The sequence below is a fragment of the Mytilus californianus genome, unplaced genomic scaffold (assembly GCF_021869535.1).
Source record: "Mytilus californianus isolate M0D057914Y unplaced genomic scaffold, xbMytCali1.0.p SCAF_1, whole genome shotgun sequence".
Taxonomy (NCBI): Eukaryota; Metazoa; Mollusca; class Bivalvia; order Mytilida; family Mytilidae; genus Mytilus; species Mytilus californianus.
In genome coordinates this window covers 49,876,952-49,894,825 of record NW_026262581.1, presented here as the reverse complement: position 1 = coordinate 49,894,825, position 17,874 = coordinate 49,876,952, and the positions used below count along the sequence as shown (strand labels likewise).

General features: G+C 31.6%; 1 protein-coding gene across 12 annotated transcripts in view; it reads left to right on the top strand.

The window, feature by feature from the left end:
* The window catches only part of LOC127720527 (plexin-B-like), a 259,946-nt gene that overhangs the window by 50,532 nt on the left and 191,540 nt on the right, over nt 1-17,874 (top strand). For all 12 annotated transcript variants that reach the window (XM_052227191.1, XM_052227185.1, XM_052227179.1 and 9 more), the window contains 2 exons: nt 3,947-4,011; nt 7,686-7,828. The gene's annotated coding sequence lies outside the window, so the exon portion shown is untranslated. The remainder of the gene's footprint in view (nt 1-3,946; nt 4,012-7,685; nt 7,829-17,874) is intronic.

Below are 17,874 nucleotides of genomic sequence, written 5' to 3'. Positions count from 1 at the left end.
ATGTCATTAAAACATACAATGAATCAATATCTCTGCTATATATCATGTTATATTCATCAAGAGTTGCTTTATTCATGATATTTTGTAAAATTCCTTGGAGAGCCAGAAACGAGAAGGCATGTACAAAATGTAGCATCTGATATCATATATTTCTAATTAATATTTTCATTTATTTTTTTGCTTTCACTGTTTTGAAGTTTTGTGAACAACTGTTCTGTAGAAAAGCAAGCGTGTAATTTTCTAAACATTCTTGGCAACCATTAATTTGTGATTTAAAACTACGTGATAGACTAAGCAGATGATAAAGTTTGACCCTTTATCTTAGCCAGTTTTTATTACTGAAAACTTAGCTTTATGGTGATATTCATTTTGGAATTAGTCATTATGTACATAGCACTGAGAATCATTTCACTGATGAAATAATTACTCTATTGCATACTCCTTGAAAGGTTTTTGTGGAAGTGGTGGGGGTATTGTAGGTCAGCCCAATCCACATGTATGGCATTTAGTCCGTGTAGGAGATTTGCTTTATGTATGCCATTTGCCTACAAACATACCGTTGAGAGGCTGTTGCATTGCATTAATATTCTATATATGCTACAAAAAAAGTATTTAATTGCCTTCCTATCAAGATGCCTAATGTATTCATGATATACAGTTTTCTATAGTTCAATTGCTATGATGCCTAGTGTAGTATAACAGCACACTCTCTGTATGTTAAAGAACCCTTGCAACAACTCTCTTTAAGGGGTCTGTAGATAACCTGTTACAAGGTAAACTATCTGCCCCGCTAATCCCATTTACCCTCATTTTCAAGTGGTAGTCCAACTTTTCAATCCTTTCTTTCCTTTTCCTCAACTGTATCCTTGTAAAACCTACCTATTGTATTGATTGTTAATTTGTTCTAGTCATTTACATGCATGAAATATTTGCCAGTAGACATTAAGCAGCTAATAATCAATCAATCCAGTTGCTATGAAGTTAACTTCATTTTCAGAAAAAGTTATTTTTGTTTAGTATGTTGATTACTAATACTATTTTACTAACATCTGAAACTTTAAACTGTCATTATTTTGCCACATGCAAAGTTGGGGAGGGTACAATGTTTTTGACCTGGACAAACTATGCAACAACAAAATAAAACAATGAGTAACTTGTTTGTAGTAAGTTTAATGGGTGCTGCATACATATATTGATTAAGCTGTACATAATGTATAAGTTGGAATTAACCTGTGGGTTTTCCACATTCAACAAAGCTGCATGAAGAAGTACTGGGGTCAGCAGACTATTTCCTGTTCATGAATAATTCCAGTTAACAACTTGAAAAGTCTCAGTTTATTTTAAGATATTATCAAGCATATTATTATTTATTTAGGGCACATTTAAATCTGAGTATTCATCTGAATATATATAAAAGTTAAAATGTAATTTACTGATACGTTATCTCTGATTTCCTGTATTTAATCCCGCTTTAAACTCTTTCTCATCTCTATTTATATTGTATTGACACTAAATCGTTGCATACAAAAAAAAAAGCACACACAAAAAATCCCTTAGTGTACAAACTTGTGTACAGGAAATTCTGGTTGAAGTTCTTTATTTTTTTTATGTTAAAAAATACTTAATAAGAGTAAAGAATTCTTATCTTTTTAAGTATGATATGTGACAAGTTAACAAGACTTGTATACACTAACAAAAAGACCAAACAGTGCAAAATTAATTATATGCACATACAGAATTATGCACCTTGTAGCAATAAATAAAAAACAAGAAGCTTGCAGTAAGTCAAATCTGAAGCAACTGAACTGCATAACTTAAGTCAATAAGCATTATGCAAAAAGCAAAAATAATATAGATACATTACTGACTACATGCTACTTGCTAAGACAACAGTACCTTTAGTCTGTAGTGGGTTAAACATGTTGTGAGTGCTAAAACTCGTCCCTATACCAGTGGAACAATGTTTGTACTAAAAACCTTGTCGTTGTCTCTTACCATTACATTGCCCATTAACTATTATGATTTAGTGCAATATATAGTTGCTTATTAATTATGGTATATGCCTCTGTTAAATATGCATGGCATCACACCATATTTCATTATAAATTCTCATTATCTGGACAGTTACAAATGTTTTATGTATATTCTGTATTTTTAACTCGCTTGATTAAGTACTGTAGGATAACAAATGCTTGAGTGTATACATTGGAAGAATGGTATCACAAAAGACGATCGGTTTACTGCAATTAGAGCACTCATTGGACTTGATATTTCATTCAAAATCCAACATTTGTCTGGTCTTTTTTCTGGTTGGTCTTTTTTTATGACTGTCTATCTGTCTCAGGGCATGTCTTGTCTGGTTCAGAACTTTTGAATTGCTTGATGTCATTATAATACTTATTGGGAATTGGAATGTCTGTGTACATGTCAAGGTCACAAACATGTTTCATAAATGGTATGGCCTTCTTTTCACAGATTCTGTCTATTATGTTCTTGTTTGAATTAGTGTTTGGTCAATGACCAATTCAACACACATTACTGGCAGGAATGATATTTCAAATTTTATAGTCAGGATTGATAGTTTGGTTTGTTGTCTAAAAGAATGATAGCAGATGATAAGGAAATTATCATATTTATTTTACTTTTTAAAACAAATTGGGCAAGTTTTTGAACTATTTCCAGAACACATGTGGTCTAACACGTAATTCTAGAAACAATAGCAGTATAAATTGATCAGTAATTTGGCACAAGGAGTTATTAGCTATCTCTGGTATTTATTTAAAACACTATTTTTCTTCTTCACCAGGTGTTTATGTTCAATATCACAATCCAATGTAATAGAGTTGATGGGTTTTGATTATCTCATTGTCAAAAGTTATGCGTTTGAAATATAATATTTACCACCATGAAATATAGCTGACCAGCCTTTACTATAGCTTTCTTTTTACAAACTCTGGTGCTGCATCTAGATTACCCTTCCAGAGTACATGAGGTCATGCCCAGTTTTTGTTGGGAGCTTGTGTTGCTCATGAAGTCTTTAGTTTTCTATGTAGTGTTTTGTCTTTTACTTGTGTTTTTTTTTGTTTTTGCCATGGCATTGTCAGTTTCTCTTCGACATGAATTTTGAACATCCCCTTTTCTTCTGCCTCTTTTCATAAATGCCAATCTTGTAGTTTTTGGTTTTTTTTTCTCTTTTTAAATATTTGTTCATTAATAATAAATAAAAAACTATCGTAACTAGATTGACAGATTATTTTAAGAATTTGGCATTAGGTACAGAAATAGACATAAAATTGAGAAAAGTCTTCCGAAGAGAAATACTGATACACTTCACAATGAAATATGACTGAAGCCATTCAGAGGTTAATACATAAAGCTAACAAAAATAAACAATGACAGTTAATATGTAGATATATCTCTCACAATGGAATATACCTACAGAGTACTATTAACTCAATATTAGCATTTGTAGCAATATTAAAGATACTGAAATTAAATAGTGGATTTTTTTTTTTATCGAACTCATCAGTATAATTTGAGAACAAGCCACATTAATGGTCAAGTCAAGTTTTTAAGTGTTCCATTTGAGAGAATAATTCTGACAAAATTTGAGACATCTATGCCTCATTAATGGAATATTCACTCTGTAGTTGGAATTATCTAAACTAATTTATGATTGAATGATTAGTGTATCAATATAACCTGGCATCAGTGCAGCTTGCTATCATTTGCAGATCATGCCAGTTATCTCACTTAAATATTGTATTTTGTTCCTTAATTGTCTTTGTCTAATAAATGAATAAGAAATGAAAATTGACAGTTTTGAATGATGTATTGCAACCGATCAAGTCGGGAGGTCGGTGAACGCCAACAAATTGGTGGGTATCAGGTGATGCAACATTAAAAGAAGTGGCCATAACTCATTATTTGTCTTCTTTTGTTTCAGAATATCTGGAAATTAATAAAATCGACATAACCATAAATAGTCTGAGATTGAAAGATTAATGTCTGGTGAGTAGAGTTAGAGGCTATTATGTACAGAAAATGATTTGCCGTCATATTTCTGATGATGGTAAATCAAAGAGCTGTAGCATGAACATACAGACTTGATTGGGATACTTAATTTAAGGGACCTGAATGCATAGATTATTTAGAAATGCTGTGGAGAAAATTTCAACCAAGAATCAAAATATTGCAAAAATTGTTAACACTGCAGTGTAAGTCGTCCAGCATTATTATAATGCAATGTATTGTGTTAATAGGTAGGGTAAGAGAAGTAATATCAAATAGAGAGGTACACTACAACAATTGATATTCAAAAATGAGCAATAAGGGGTCAATCTGTGGTATTGAAATGAGAGTAGCCACCTCTGTATTATACAGCTTTCATTGTATACTTGTGTTGTTTTGAGTCTTCTCTATTGATTAAAATGGCTAAACTTTGTATAAGGTTGTATCTCTAACTCAATTGATAGTTAAACTTATCAAATTCTATATTAAATTGTCTTTTGAAATCTTATCTTTTATATGCAGCCACCTTGATAAATTTAACCAATATGTCTATGAATGGGGTAGGTGATCTAAATTTTATAACAAGATTGTCATCATTTGGAGTGTGACCTTAACTGTTCCACACCATTAACCATATTTATAATTGTAAACATTTAAATATACCTTTTAACACCTGGGACAACCTGTATATCTAGATTTCAGGTAATAATTACCTTTATCTTGTCTATTTCACAGACAATTCTGTCAAGGTCTGATAATTTGTTTGTTTTCATGAGATTCAGGTGCAATCATCTAATATCTTTTGATTTCACTATGGCTAAATTATAAACAGGTGCTCTCATTTTCTTCAATTTTGCATGCATTTACTACTTTATTTTAATGTTCCATGAAGAAATGATTGCACACGTTAATAGGTACAGTCAAGCATATTGATATGCCAGACAATCATGAGTTGTTCTAATGGCTTTTGCTTTTTTTTTTATCAGGATGGAGTTTAATATTACATTTCATTACTTCTGAACTTTATCAAATATTTTGGGTGGCTTAAATTTCAATTTTGAGATCCATGATTAAGAATGCACAAACAGTGAAGAGTCTTCACACCAAACTTTAATGGGGACACCCAACTTCGAGTTCCAACTATACAGAATGCATTGTAATAATTGAAATTGTTAGATAATTGTAATGAAAGAGTAATTTCAAACAAATTTATTTGGTGAGATCAAAGGAAAATATACATTTTATAGAGGCATTAACAGCCCTGTAAATTTACTGAAATGATTATGAATCTGATTCCATTATTTACCTTAATTTTTAACTTCTGAATAATGGATTTAAGAAAATGTATAATGTAGCTTAAACTTGGTGTCAGGGTATGACTTTGACGTTGTTACAGTGAAATTATGATGGGAGATTTGCCAAATTTTAGTTAAAAAAATAAGCAATTTTCTGGTATATTTTGGCTAAAATATAGCATAGGCACTGCCAAAATGATTTTTTTGCCAGGGAAAAGTTAATTGAAAAACATGCATCCCAACAAGAAAATATATTTTGGGGCTAGGATTGTGTCCTATATAATTTATTTGCATGTGTGCAGACAATGGTTAAGATTTTTATTGCTTTATAAAGCTTTCTGCCACTTCATGGAGGTTAATAAATAACCCATGAAATTGAAGAACTTTCAGCAAAAATTATATCAACATTTCAAAATTACACAAATTGAGAATGATTTGAAATTCATATGATTTTTTGCCCTATTTGTACCTATTTCTATTAGTGAAAAAGATATGTTTCTAGTTTGATTGAAATAAAAAAAGTGCACAGCAGATGACATTTGATGTCTTTAAGGGGCATTAGCTGTCAAATTCATGTTCACCGATTTGACTGAAATTCTCATACTTGATTTATAACATACTAAAACGTATATCCAATTAATAAAAAGTCTAAGATAAACAATTTACGATGCACGGACTCCATAACATGTATCAGAATTTCGTGTGTATTTTAGTCTAGACATCGATAGACGCCATCTAATTAACCATGGAGGTGACCTCCAAAGACTGCCGACAGTCATATAACCCGATATAAACATAAACATAGATATAAATAGATAGCGAACTCATGCAATTGGATTTTTCTAGGTCTGTTTGATTTCATATTATAGGTTAAAAAAATATGTTAATAATCATTTTTACCTGTATAAGAATGGGTTTTGTAGGTCGAATCAGTCAACCAAATGGTCTACCATTGTTTCTCTTCCAATGTTGACATTCTTTTCTTTTTAATAGCTGAACACACCTAGTTCATGCATAACCCATCTCTAGCTAAGGAGTTCAATTGAAGTTCGTTCACATGAATACAGATTTAATGAGGTCAGATTATTCACTTGCAAGTGAATAATTCATTAACAATGTTTATTTGCATATTTTGACAAAACTGAACCAAACTGGCTGCTAAAAGCGAATTATTATATCACTCTTTCACTTTCATTAATGTTTGAACGAAAAAAAAATCATATTTTATTTTTTCCTATATCTCGTAGCTAATGCCCCTTTAAGTCTTTTCCCTTTGAAAGGATGTTGTCTTGAATTTTGAAGGATGTTGGACAGCGACCTTATCCCCTTCTTCTAACTATAGCTGATTAAAATCATCTTGTTTGATGGAGGTGTTGTACATGTGTATTATAATGTAGGTAATATACAAAACATTGAATGTATTGTTCTAAAAACCATATTTTTGATGAGTCTTAAAATGAGAGTTTATCATTGATCCTTTGTTTAAAAAAAAACCTATTCAATTTGAACAGGATAAAATAAAACATCTTTGACAATTGAAGTATTCACTATTGTTAAAATGAAATCAGCTTCTATGTATAAACTAAGACTTGAGTCTTGCTCATTATCAGGTTTTTGGTACTTAGTAACTTTTGTCAATTTATTATTAGCAAATTGATTTCCTTTCATGAGCTGTCATAAATCACTACCACCCTGTTACCGGTAACTGTAATGTAAAAATTTTTTGTCACCCTCGGTAAATGGATGATTCACGTTTTACCTGGGTTTATATACAAATACATAGCCCAACAGGTAATCAAACAATCAAAACTGTAATAAATTTGTAGGTAATTGTTTATCGATCAATTGTTAAGAGCTAGTTCATGAAAATCTACCCTATCTTGTGATGTAACTTGGAGTCATTATCGTTACATTTACCAGGCAAAGTTTCTCAAAATATCAATGTATTATTGTCACAGAGAATTGTTTTATGGGATATCTAATTGGTGCATTGACTTTTAACTGCTGGACGGCATGCTATTTAGTTGCTCAAACCCAGGATATAGAAAAACGATCGCCACCTCCATTTCTATAGAAGATTGGAACAAAATAGAGGCAATCATTGTAAATGATTTAACTTAGGGGATAATGCATTGTTTTTTAGTTAGAGACCAGAATTGATTGAGGCAATTTTTTGCTTGTGTAAGCATTGATTTTCATATTTTCTTCTAGTGTTACATTACAAGCATGGATTTATGATATGAATACAGATCATATTTTGAGTACCACAGATACTCAAGAAAGGAATAAATAATTTCATTTGTTCATAAAATTGATTCCTTCTAAGAGGGCTATAAGCCCTTAATTGATCAGCAACTAATTTAAGTTTCCTGTTTGTAGTTTTAACAGGATGCTGTTCCTTGACTAAAACTGAAGATGTGATTGTCACACATTAACACTGGCAAAAAACGGATGTAGAATGTACCGTTAAAACTTGTGCAACTGCATTGGTTAATATGATCAAAATTTTAGCTGTATTGAAGGTAAGCTTTTTTCATTTGTTAATATAAAAAAATAAGATGTGATCTGATTGCCAGTAAGACAAAATTGTCTCATAAGACCAAAGAACAAAAAGTGAACATCTACACAGATGAAATTTACTGCTTTTAATGATGGAAAAAGCAAATCTTTGATAATGTAAAAAAAAAAAGAATGGCATACATACATTATGCAGATATCATTTAATGGAGATACTGGTCAATGAGAGAGCAACTCAATGACACAAAAAACAAAAGGACACATGGTGTTCAACAAAAGTACTGTTACAAATATTGTAATTTAATGAAATCGACATGTTTCAGTCATCTTGACCTATAAACTTATAGAAGATTTGCCATCAACATCATCTACACTAATTTTCAAACGGATTAGACACAAGTTGTAAAACTTGTGCCTCATCCGTTTGTTGAGTTTCTGAACATTAAAATATGTTAAAACTAAACTAATTCTCTTAAGGATTAAGCATGAAGATTTTACGGGTGACAACCACTGACATTGGGTAGACATTGTAGTATAAAACTATAATCTATTTCAGAAAACCAATATATGTTCAATACGAAAAAAATATGTGTATGTAAGAAAACTGTCAATGAAACAGTAGCAAAATTTTGTCACCAAAAGTTCATTTATGATAGAGAACAGATCCACATCTTATTGCTAGCTCTAATTCAAATCATATAAAGTCTAGAATCAGTTCAAAAGAGATGATTAAAAAAACCATCTAACTTATTTTTGTGGATGCTTATTTCTGTTTTTTGCCCTTGAATGGTGTCTTTGCTGTGATTTATTTTAAAGATTTTCTAATTTTGTTTCTATATTTAGAAAATCCAAATTGGACCATGTTGACATATTTGCATTATGTTTCTTCTTTAGAAAGCTACCATAGTTAGGATGTTTGCAGTACATAACACTACCTAGTATTTAGATGGTTTTAGTCATTCAACTTTACACTTGGATATATTCAATTGCAGTAATTCAAAACTGTTAGATCAGCATCTATTGATTACTTTAGGTCTTTCACTACTAATTCAACATAATAAATCTAATGATTCAGAGGTGAAATAAGAGTTTTTATTCAATCAGTTGGATGATTATGGGTTAAAAACACAAATGTTATTTTCTTAACCTTCTTTGAATTTGAATTTGATTTCATTTCTTTTTTACTGAAAAGTAAATTGATAGTTACTATGATCAGACAACTTTGTTTTTCTTTATTCAATCCAAAAACACTTCCGTCAACTTTACCTAAGATATTCCGTGTTGTATGGGAATGTATAAACTCCTTGTCTTAATTCTGAATGACACTGTACAACCAAGCCAGACATTTTCTCTGCTCATCTTAATTAAGGAAACACAATCATTAAATTCGGATTAGACTTTTTTCGTTTCATTTAAATAATCAATTCTTCATGAAGTAATTGACGGCCATTCTTAGAAAAATCTCCATGAATTATCGATGATTACATGTAAATTCAATTATGGAAAGCGTTTCTGTATCCTTAACTAAATTAAGCATCATGTTCTTTGATAAGCTGTATAAAGCTCACAGGCATTTTAATTTGTGTGGTTTTATAATCTGTTAAGTTCCAATTGTTGTTATAAATATTGTGTGAGTTATTGAAGTTTTATGGGGTTTAAAACTTGCCACCTGAAATAGAGGAATGGAAAAGCAATTCAGCTACAGACAAAAAAAAAAGTTTGGAATTGGATTTATTTTCTTTGTCTGGTCACCCACAGGAAGTGACATAAGTTTGAAATGAATATTGAATGACTGTCATTTAATGGAATAAGCTGCTAAAAAGATTTTTTACTGTATCAATGGACAGCTTCTAAAAACAGGTCTTATGACTGTAACAATGGACTAAGCTGTTAAAAAGAGGGTTTATGACTGTATCAATCGACTAAGCTGCTAAAAAGAGGTTTTATGACTGTATCAATGGACTAAGCTGCTAAAAAGAGGTTTTAGGACTGTATCAATGGACTACCATAAGCTGCTAAAAAGAGGGTTTATGACTGTATCAATTGACTAAGCTGCTAAAAAGAGGTTTTATGACTGTGTCAATGGACTAAGCTGCTAAAAAGAGGTTTTAGGACTGTATCAATGGACTACCATAAGCTGCTAAAAAGAGGTTTTAGGACTGTATCAATTGACTAAGCTGCTAAAAAGAGGTATAAGGTTGTAAAAATGGACTATGCTGCTAAAGGGAGGGTTTATGACTATCAATTAACTAAGCTGCTAAAATAGGGTTTATATGACTGTATCAATGGACTAAGCCCCTAAAAATAGGGTTTATGACTGTATCAATAGACCAAGCTGCTAAAAAGAGGGTTTATGATTGTATCAATGGACTTTGCTGCTAAAAAGAGGGTTTATGAATGTATTAATGGACTAAGTTGCTAAAGAGAGGGATTATGACTGTATCAATGGACTAAGCTACTAAAGAGGGTTTATGACTGTATCAATGAACTAAAATGCTAAAAAGAGGGTTTATGACTGTATCAATTGATTTAGCTGCTAATAATTGGGTTTATGACTGTATCAATGGTAGTACTAAACTGCTAAAAAGAGGGTTTGGGACTGTATCAATGGACTAAGCTGCTAAAAAGAGGTTTTATGACTGTCATCAATTAAGTAAGCTGCTTTAAAGAGGTTTAATGAATGTGTCAAATGAATTAGATGTTAAAGATAGGTTTGAAAAGATGAAAGCTACTAAGAAAATATTTTAACAATGGATTAAACATAAAACATTTGTATGCCACGCCGTATTAAGTTTTACCCTTGTCCATCTGTACGTCCCAAAGTTGGTTTCCATTCTCTAACTTTAGTTTACCTCAACCAAATGTTATGAAACTTATACAAAATGCTTATTACCACAAAATACAAATCAAGTTTGAATTTTGGTGGCGTCACTTTAACCGTTCTAGAGTTATGCCTCTTTACAAATGGAAAAATTGCTGAATTTTTCGTTTCTATTCTTTAACTTTAGTTTGCCTCAACCAAATGTTAAGAAACTTATACACAATGCTTAATACCACAAAACACAGATCAAGTTTGAATTTTGGGGCCGTCACTTTAACCGTTCTAGAGTTATGCCCTTTACAATGGAAAAATTGCTGAATTTTTCGTTTCTGTTCTCTAATGCAAGTTAACCTCAACCAAATGTTATGAAACTTATACACAATGCTTATTACCACAAAATACAGATCAAGTTTGAACTTTGGTGGTGTCACTTTTACTGTTCTAGAGTTATGCCCATTTACAAATGGAAAAATTGCTGATTTTTTCATTTCCGTTCTCCAACTTAAATTTGCCTCAACCAAATGTTATGAAACTTATACACAATGCTTATTACCACAAAACTAAGATCAAGTACAAATTTGGGTAGCGTCACTTTTACCGTTATTCAGTTATGTCCCTTTATAACTTTATATGATACGCAAGCATCTGTGTCCCATGGACACATTCCCCATTTTATTTTAAATTGTCTAAAATTGATGGCCATTCTTACATATATACACTTTCAAAGAACCCTGCATTTGTCAAGTTCCTGTCTTCATGGTTTTTTTTCTAATTTCCCTCAGTGCAAGTAATACAGACTTTGGTTTTGGTTTGGTTTTGAAGACTTAATCTGACTGGACTGCTTAGAGTAGATTATGTTTCCCAACAGGCTTGTTGTGACAGTCAGCAGCATGTCTTGACTGCTTTTAAGGCCCTTCCAATGAAACAAAGGTGTCTAGTTTCTCTGAAAGATGCTCAACTATTTTTCCATTTTGAATAAAAGAAATAACATGAGTTTAAGTGTGAGAAGTCAATGAAAAATCAATGTCATAGGCAAGCTTTTCCCATGTGGAGAAGATTTAGCAAGAAACTAAATGTCAATTTGCTGCAGGCATGAAGACTTTACAAGAAAAATGTCATGTTACATGTTGAAATTGAAAAGAAGCCAACATGAACATACTTTTTGAGACCATTGATTTGTAGATAAATTCACAATTTTGTTGAAAACAAATAGAAATCAGGAAATCTGTTCCTTTATTTGTTTCCTGTTTGCAAAGAAACTGGCACTAAATATATGATTTGGATGACTTTGCATGACTGTTTACTTATTGAACAGAAAAGGTTTTTCTTTGTAAAAGATTATCAAGACAAAAGGTCAAATGTTATAAGAAAAACTTTAAAAAAAATAAGGATGTAATGCCATTTGTTCTATTTTGCAAGACAAAATTTATTTGGGATTCTCAATGATTTTTGTGTATTTTATTTCAACAATTTACATATTGGTTAGTACCCTTGTGATCAATAGCTTGCTGTATTGTTTGGCTGCTTGTTCATCATTGAAAGACTTATAGTGACCTCTAGATCTCTTGTTATTTGGACATTGTGTTTTCCAGTCTGTGCATCTGTTTAATCTGTCTGTCTGTCCTAAATAACATGAGGTTGTGGTCACTTCAATTTGAAACTTAGCATACAAGTTCATTATGAAATTTTAGAATTATTTGCCGAAATTAGAGTTTTGACCTGGATATCAAGGTTCACTGAACATGCAAATGTGAAAGTGAAGCATGGCATCATGTTATTCTATGGAAACATATTCTTGTTTTTTTTTTTTTATAATTTATGCTGTTTGGTTGCTGTCTGACATTCACTCAAAATCTCCTCATTATTTGAAACTTAAAGAGACACTCTTTATGAAAAGTTCTTAAAGTTATTAACAAGTAAGTTGCATAATGGGAGGTTAAGTTATGAGGATATACTGTGAAGTGCCTTCCTGTGATTCAGGCATAAAGAATATCATTGTAGACATAAAGTCTGTGTCATATCTGTTACAATGTTTGTAACACTTCCTGTTTGGATTATGCTTTAGTGCTGTGAAGACTGTACAGCAACCTCGAGATGTGCATTTTTGTCTCACCTGCAACAAAAATCCTTTTTGGTGATGATGAATTAGTGTTTAATGTCCAGGGGCAAATATTACATGCATGTCGGGATTAGAACATGTTATTGTGATATGGATATGAACTCTGCTTTGTACTAGACTGATCTTCAGTGCCAGAATTGTAATCTACTAGCTCACAAGGTTAAAATCCACAGGAAGACATCACCCTTTCAGGACACATAATTTTGATACTGAGCCAGCCATTGCTTTTGCTCCTAAATGTGGCATGCTTAGTGGAGAAGCAGCAAATAGTTTCAATGAACAAAGAAGTAGAGAAAACATATGTTGTAATTTAGTCTAAGTCATATAAAGGAAATAAACTGAGAAAAAAAAAAACAGGAAGAAACATATTGAATTAGAACTACCAAGCTCCAAGCTAGGGAAATCACATTTAGTATAAAATGTTGGTTTCATAAGACATTTATATTTCCTCATTGGAATCTATCCTTTAACCTTGAACAATGGTGTAACTACCTAACATTGCTATAAACTATAAAAATCATTTGAATGGATATTTTCTAATCATATACATAATAGACTGCATGAGCAACATGTTTGATTCTGTACATTTTTTTAGTATAATTTCCTTACTTCTTCATCAATATTTCATACTATATATGATTCTGGAGCATACACAATGAAAACATAACGGGTCAGATTTCATATAATCAGTATATTTCTGGAGTGCATTCTAAATTAATGTAAATAGGAGATAAAAAATTACAAATGAATTCTGGCAATTTCTTGGAATTGTGGACAATTCAAAAGCCCATTTTGAGCATTTTGACATTTTAAGGAAATCCATCAGTTACTAAAGTGACTTGGCGGTCTCATCATAGCTTGTTTGCCTTGAGTGTGGGAGGTCTTGGGTTCTAACCCTGGCCAGGTCCAATCTAAGACTTTTTAATTTGTATTTGCTGCTTCTATTAACATGCAGCGTTAAGAAGTAAGACCAAAGACTGGTTTGCTCAAAGCCGGAATAATGTGGTGGGGTACAGTGATATGTCTTCCTGCAGACTATTACCTTTAGAACAAGCTTGTTAAAAATCTGGTTCAGCGTGTTGGTCTAGTACAAAACAGAGTTGATATTCATATTGCATGAACATGTTCTGGTGGCTGGATATTAAACAGTCATCCATCATCCATCAGTTACTGAACATGTGATTGATGTAGGGCAGAAATTTTTCCTCACAATTGATCATGTACCATTCTGAGTAAAGGTCAAGATATAGTGCAGAGAACATTGTACATGGCAATGTGAGGCATCAGATTTAACATCCCCATTTCCACCTGACAAGTAATTTTTGCAGGTTTTCCTTTTCTGTTTTGGAATATAGCCCCTATATATTTCTATAAATTTAGCCCTGAGTTTATGGGGATCAATCTTGAGGGGCCATTTTGAAAAGAGTGTTACCTTGTTTTACTTTGATATATACATTGTAATTACTTCACAGTATAGCATGGTATTACAGCTGCCCTGTAGTAACTGGAAAAATCATTGCAGTTTACTTTTCTTTTGCAGTAGAAGTGACACCTCGTAAATCTTTATATATGATATATTTTAATTTCTTTTTGCAAATGGGCTGAAAACTATAAAAACACAATGTTAAAAGATTGTGAATGAAAATCATAGCAGGAAATTACAAAAAATGAACAGATACTGAATATTTTTTCAGTATGCATTACAGCAATACAAAGCAACTCTCTTTGGTAAATTCCACTTTTTGTTTAGAACAACATGATTTCAGTAAAAACAGGCAGTTGCTGTACAGTTTGATTACCGGTAATACTACCAATTGCAGGTAGTTTGGAGAGTTGCCCATGCCATATGTTCGCCTGGAAAGTTTTTATTTTTATTGCAAAGAAACCAGATAAAAACACATGTCTGTGTTATGGTCAAACTATAAAATATTCATGAACCAGTGAGTAGTTTATGACCTAAGCTTCCACCACTAATCAATATTTCTGACCTTTGTTATATTAGAACCATAGATTAATTTTTTCGGGGAATTGTTTGAATTTCATCTGCAAATAATATTTGCTTTGGTAGATTGCTATCTATTAATTGGAAATGGTTACTCTAACCAAAATATGCACAGGCCTAACAACCACTATGATGAATTGAATTGTGTGAGATAGACGGGAAAATTTTGTCAGCTGATTCAATAAGATTAGTTTTTGTGCCTGGGTATGTACTCATCAAGCCGATTATTTTGGGATTGAATAATAATTGAATGTTTGTTCACTTACCAGACTTTATTAATATATCAAACCTAATTCAGTAGTCTTGTCACAAGAAATTGTATTTTGTGTTGACAGTATGTGATCAGCCTGATTAAATAAGATAATTCATAATTTGTCTCGTTTGTTTCATTTTTGGAGGAAATTGTATTGGAATTGAATATTGTTTATTTTGGCAGCTTTATTAATAATTTGAGTGATATCAGTGTTTTATTAAGAAGTAATTTCTCTATAATTAATATTTTAAATGTTACTAATAATTTGAGTAAGAAATTTATTTTCCTTTGAGACACTTTCACAGCTGAATCAATAAGATTATTTGTCTGCAAGTCGCAAATATGATTTTGGAGAATACAATAATTGAACATTTCTTTCCACCTGTGATATTATTAATATTTTGACAACATTGGCTTTTATGTCCTAAGGAGATTATGGTCTATGTTGACATTTACTGGAACTTATAATTTTCTTGTCTGAGCTGAAGATACAAGTCTGGTATTGAGCTATGAGGGTAATTTTCGTAATCGTTATGGCTTCATTATATTCACAAAAAATGATTATGAAAAAGACTTGAAAAGAATTATCTTTAATAAGATCTGAGGAGGCTTAAAAATCTAGCCTTTAGACATTTAAATCATATTGCAGAGAGCATTATATTTCTTTCTTTACCAGTTTTTAAGGGGAAAATAGATGAAACTTGACAAAATTTAAAGATGAGAGACAGGGCTTTGAAAACAGATTAAGTGTATAACTACAGCAGACTGTGATGGGATTGTACTGATCTTGTGAAGCTTGTCTTTTCAAGCTGATTTTGAAGTATTGTACTTTGGCTGGAAGCGGAACATTCATACTTTTGTATATTTAATGATAAATGGTGAAGTGTGGTAAAATGGAGTTTGTTCACAAAATGTCTTCAAATGACTCTGATAGTTCATGAAAAAACTCGACACTATTTTAATAGTTAAATAATTAAAAGTATCAAATTTCCAGAAAATTGAAATATTTGAATATATTCTATGATACCACTATGTGCTGACATAGAAAACATTATATGTAACCAATTTTGGGTTATTTCTGAATAAGTTCTTGATATGAAAAACAAATGGTGACCACACTCTTGGATAAAAAAATATGAAAATGTTAGAAAGTTTTCAAAATGATATATCTGCACTTAAATGCTCAAGATGAAGATGTTTTCATAAAATCTTGAAAAAGATCCTTTTTGAGGGAGACTGTTCGGAACAAATTATATTGAATATTAAAGACTCAGAGAGGTATGTAAATATGCTTATTATGATATTTAAGTACTGTGGATTCATTATTTGGATACCAATTTTCGTGGATTTCGTGGGTAAATGGGAACCACGAATTTCAATGTTCAACGAAGTACAAATTTGTTATAGGCTTTTATGCAGACTTGACAAAACCACGAAATCAAGTATACACGAAAATACAATTTTTCCTCAATCCACGAAAATTGATACCCACGAAAATAAATGAATCCACAGTAATACTTTGATATACAGATCCAAAATAGTTTGTGAAGCTAAATATTTCTGAATAACAACAATGATTTAAATATACAAGATATGTCATCTGAATTAATCATGGATCAGAGAATATCATGAAAATATGAATTACCGGTACATCAAATAAGTTGAATATATATATGTTAAGGCTCTGTACTCTGTAAAAGCCTTTATGAAATACAAAGTCTGAAGGTGCCTTTTTATGCTCTCACCGCAGCAGAGTGGGCGTTAAGTGTTACCCTTGTCTGTCTTTACATGTATGTCCAAAAATTAGTTTCTGTTCTCTAACTTTAGTTTGCCTCCACTAAATGTTATGAAACTTTTACACAATGCTTATTACCATAAAACACAGATCATGTTTGAATTTGGGTGGCATCACTTTTACGGTTCTAGAGTTATGCCCCTTTGCAAATGGAATCCATTCTCTAACTTTAGTTTGCCTCAATCAAATGTTATGAAACTTATACACAATGCTTATTACCACAAAACTCTGATCAAGTTTGAATTTGGGTGGCGTCACTCATACTGTTCTACAGTTATGCCCTTTTATATATATAAAAAACTTGAATCAAGTTCGAATTTGGATGGCGTCACTTTTACAGTTCTCTCAAGTTATGTCCCTTTATAACATTGTATCATCTTTGTCCCATTTATTTACAAGATGGTTTAACCATGTAGTGTAAAACTTTAGTATTTTTCTTTTCTTTTTTTACTCTCCAGGGAATCATTGACTGATGACTTTTTGTGGGGGTATCATATATTTTTTTAGACTTGTTGACTTTCTCATCTGATTGGGGTTTTTTCTTGCATCAAACAGCTTAACCAGTACTGAGAAGAGGTTGAACCTTACATAACCCACTTCAAGATTGTCAACAAAAATGAGTTTATTGTTCCTTATGATACAATTGATTAGTTAACTAAGTACAGAAAAGAAAAGATCATAAAAGCTCTATACAAAAACCTTGCATGTCAGAAAAGCTTGGGACTTATAACCAAGAAAATCAAATTTCATTTAACATCATAGTATTTCTTTGTGGATAGGAAATCTATTTAGAAATTGATTTGCAGATCTGAAGTCTGAGATTGGAAATAATGTCACCTTGTTAAGTGTCATTCAAAAAAACATGTGGGTACTCATTTCATTTCATTAATTTGTTGGAGAAAAAAAAGTTTAATGAAATTGGTCTCTGATAATGTTTTAAATAGGCTCTGCATGTTTTTTGCAATTTAGAAGCACTCAATTTATTCCTGAAGATGAAATGGGAGTTTGTTTTCATAGTGACTTGTCAGTCAAACAAAGTCTGAATATTGTATTTTATTAAT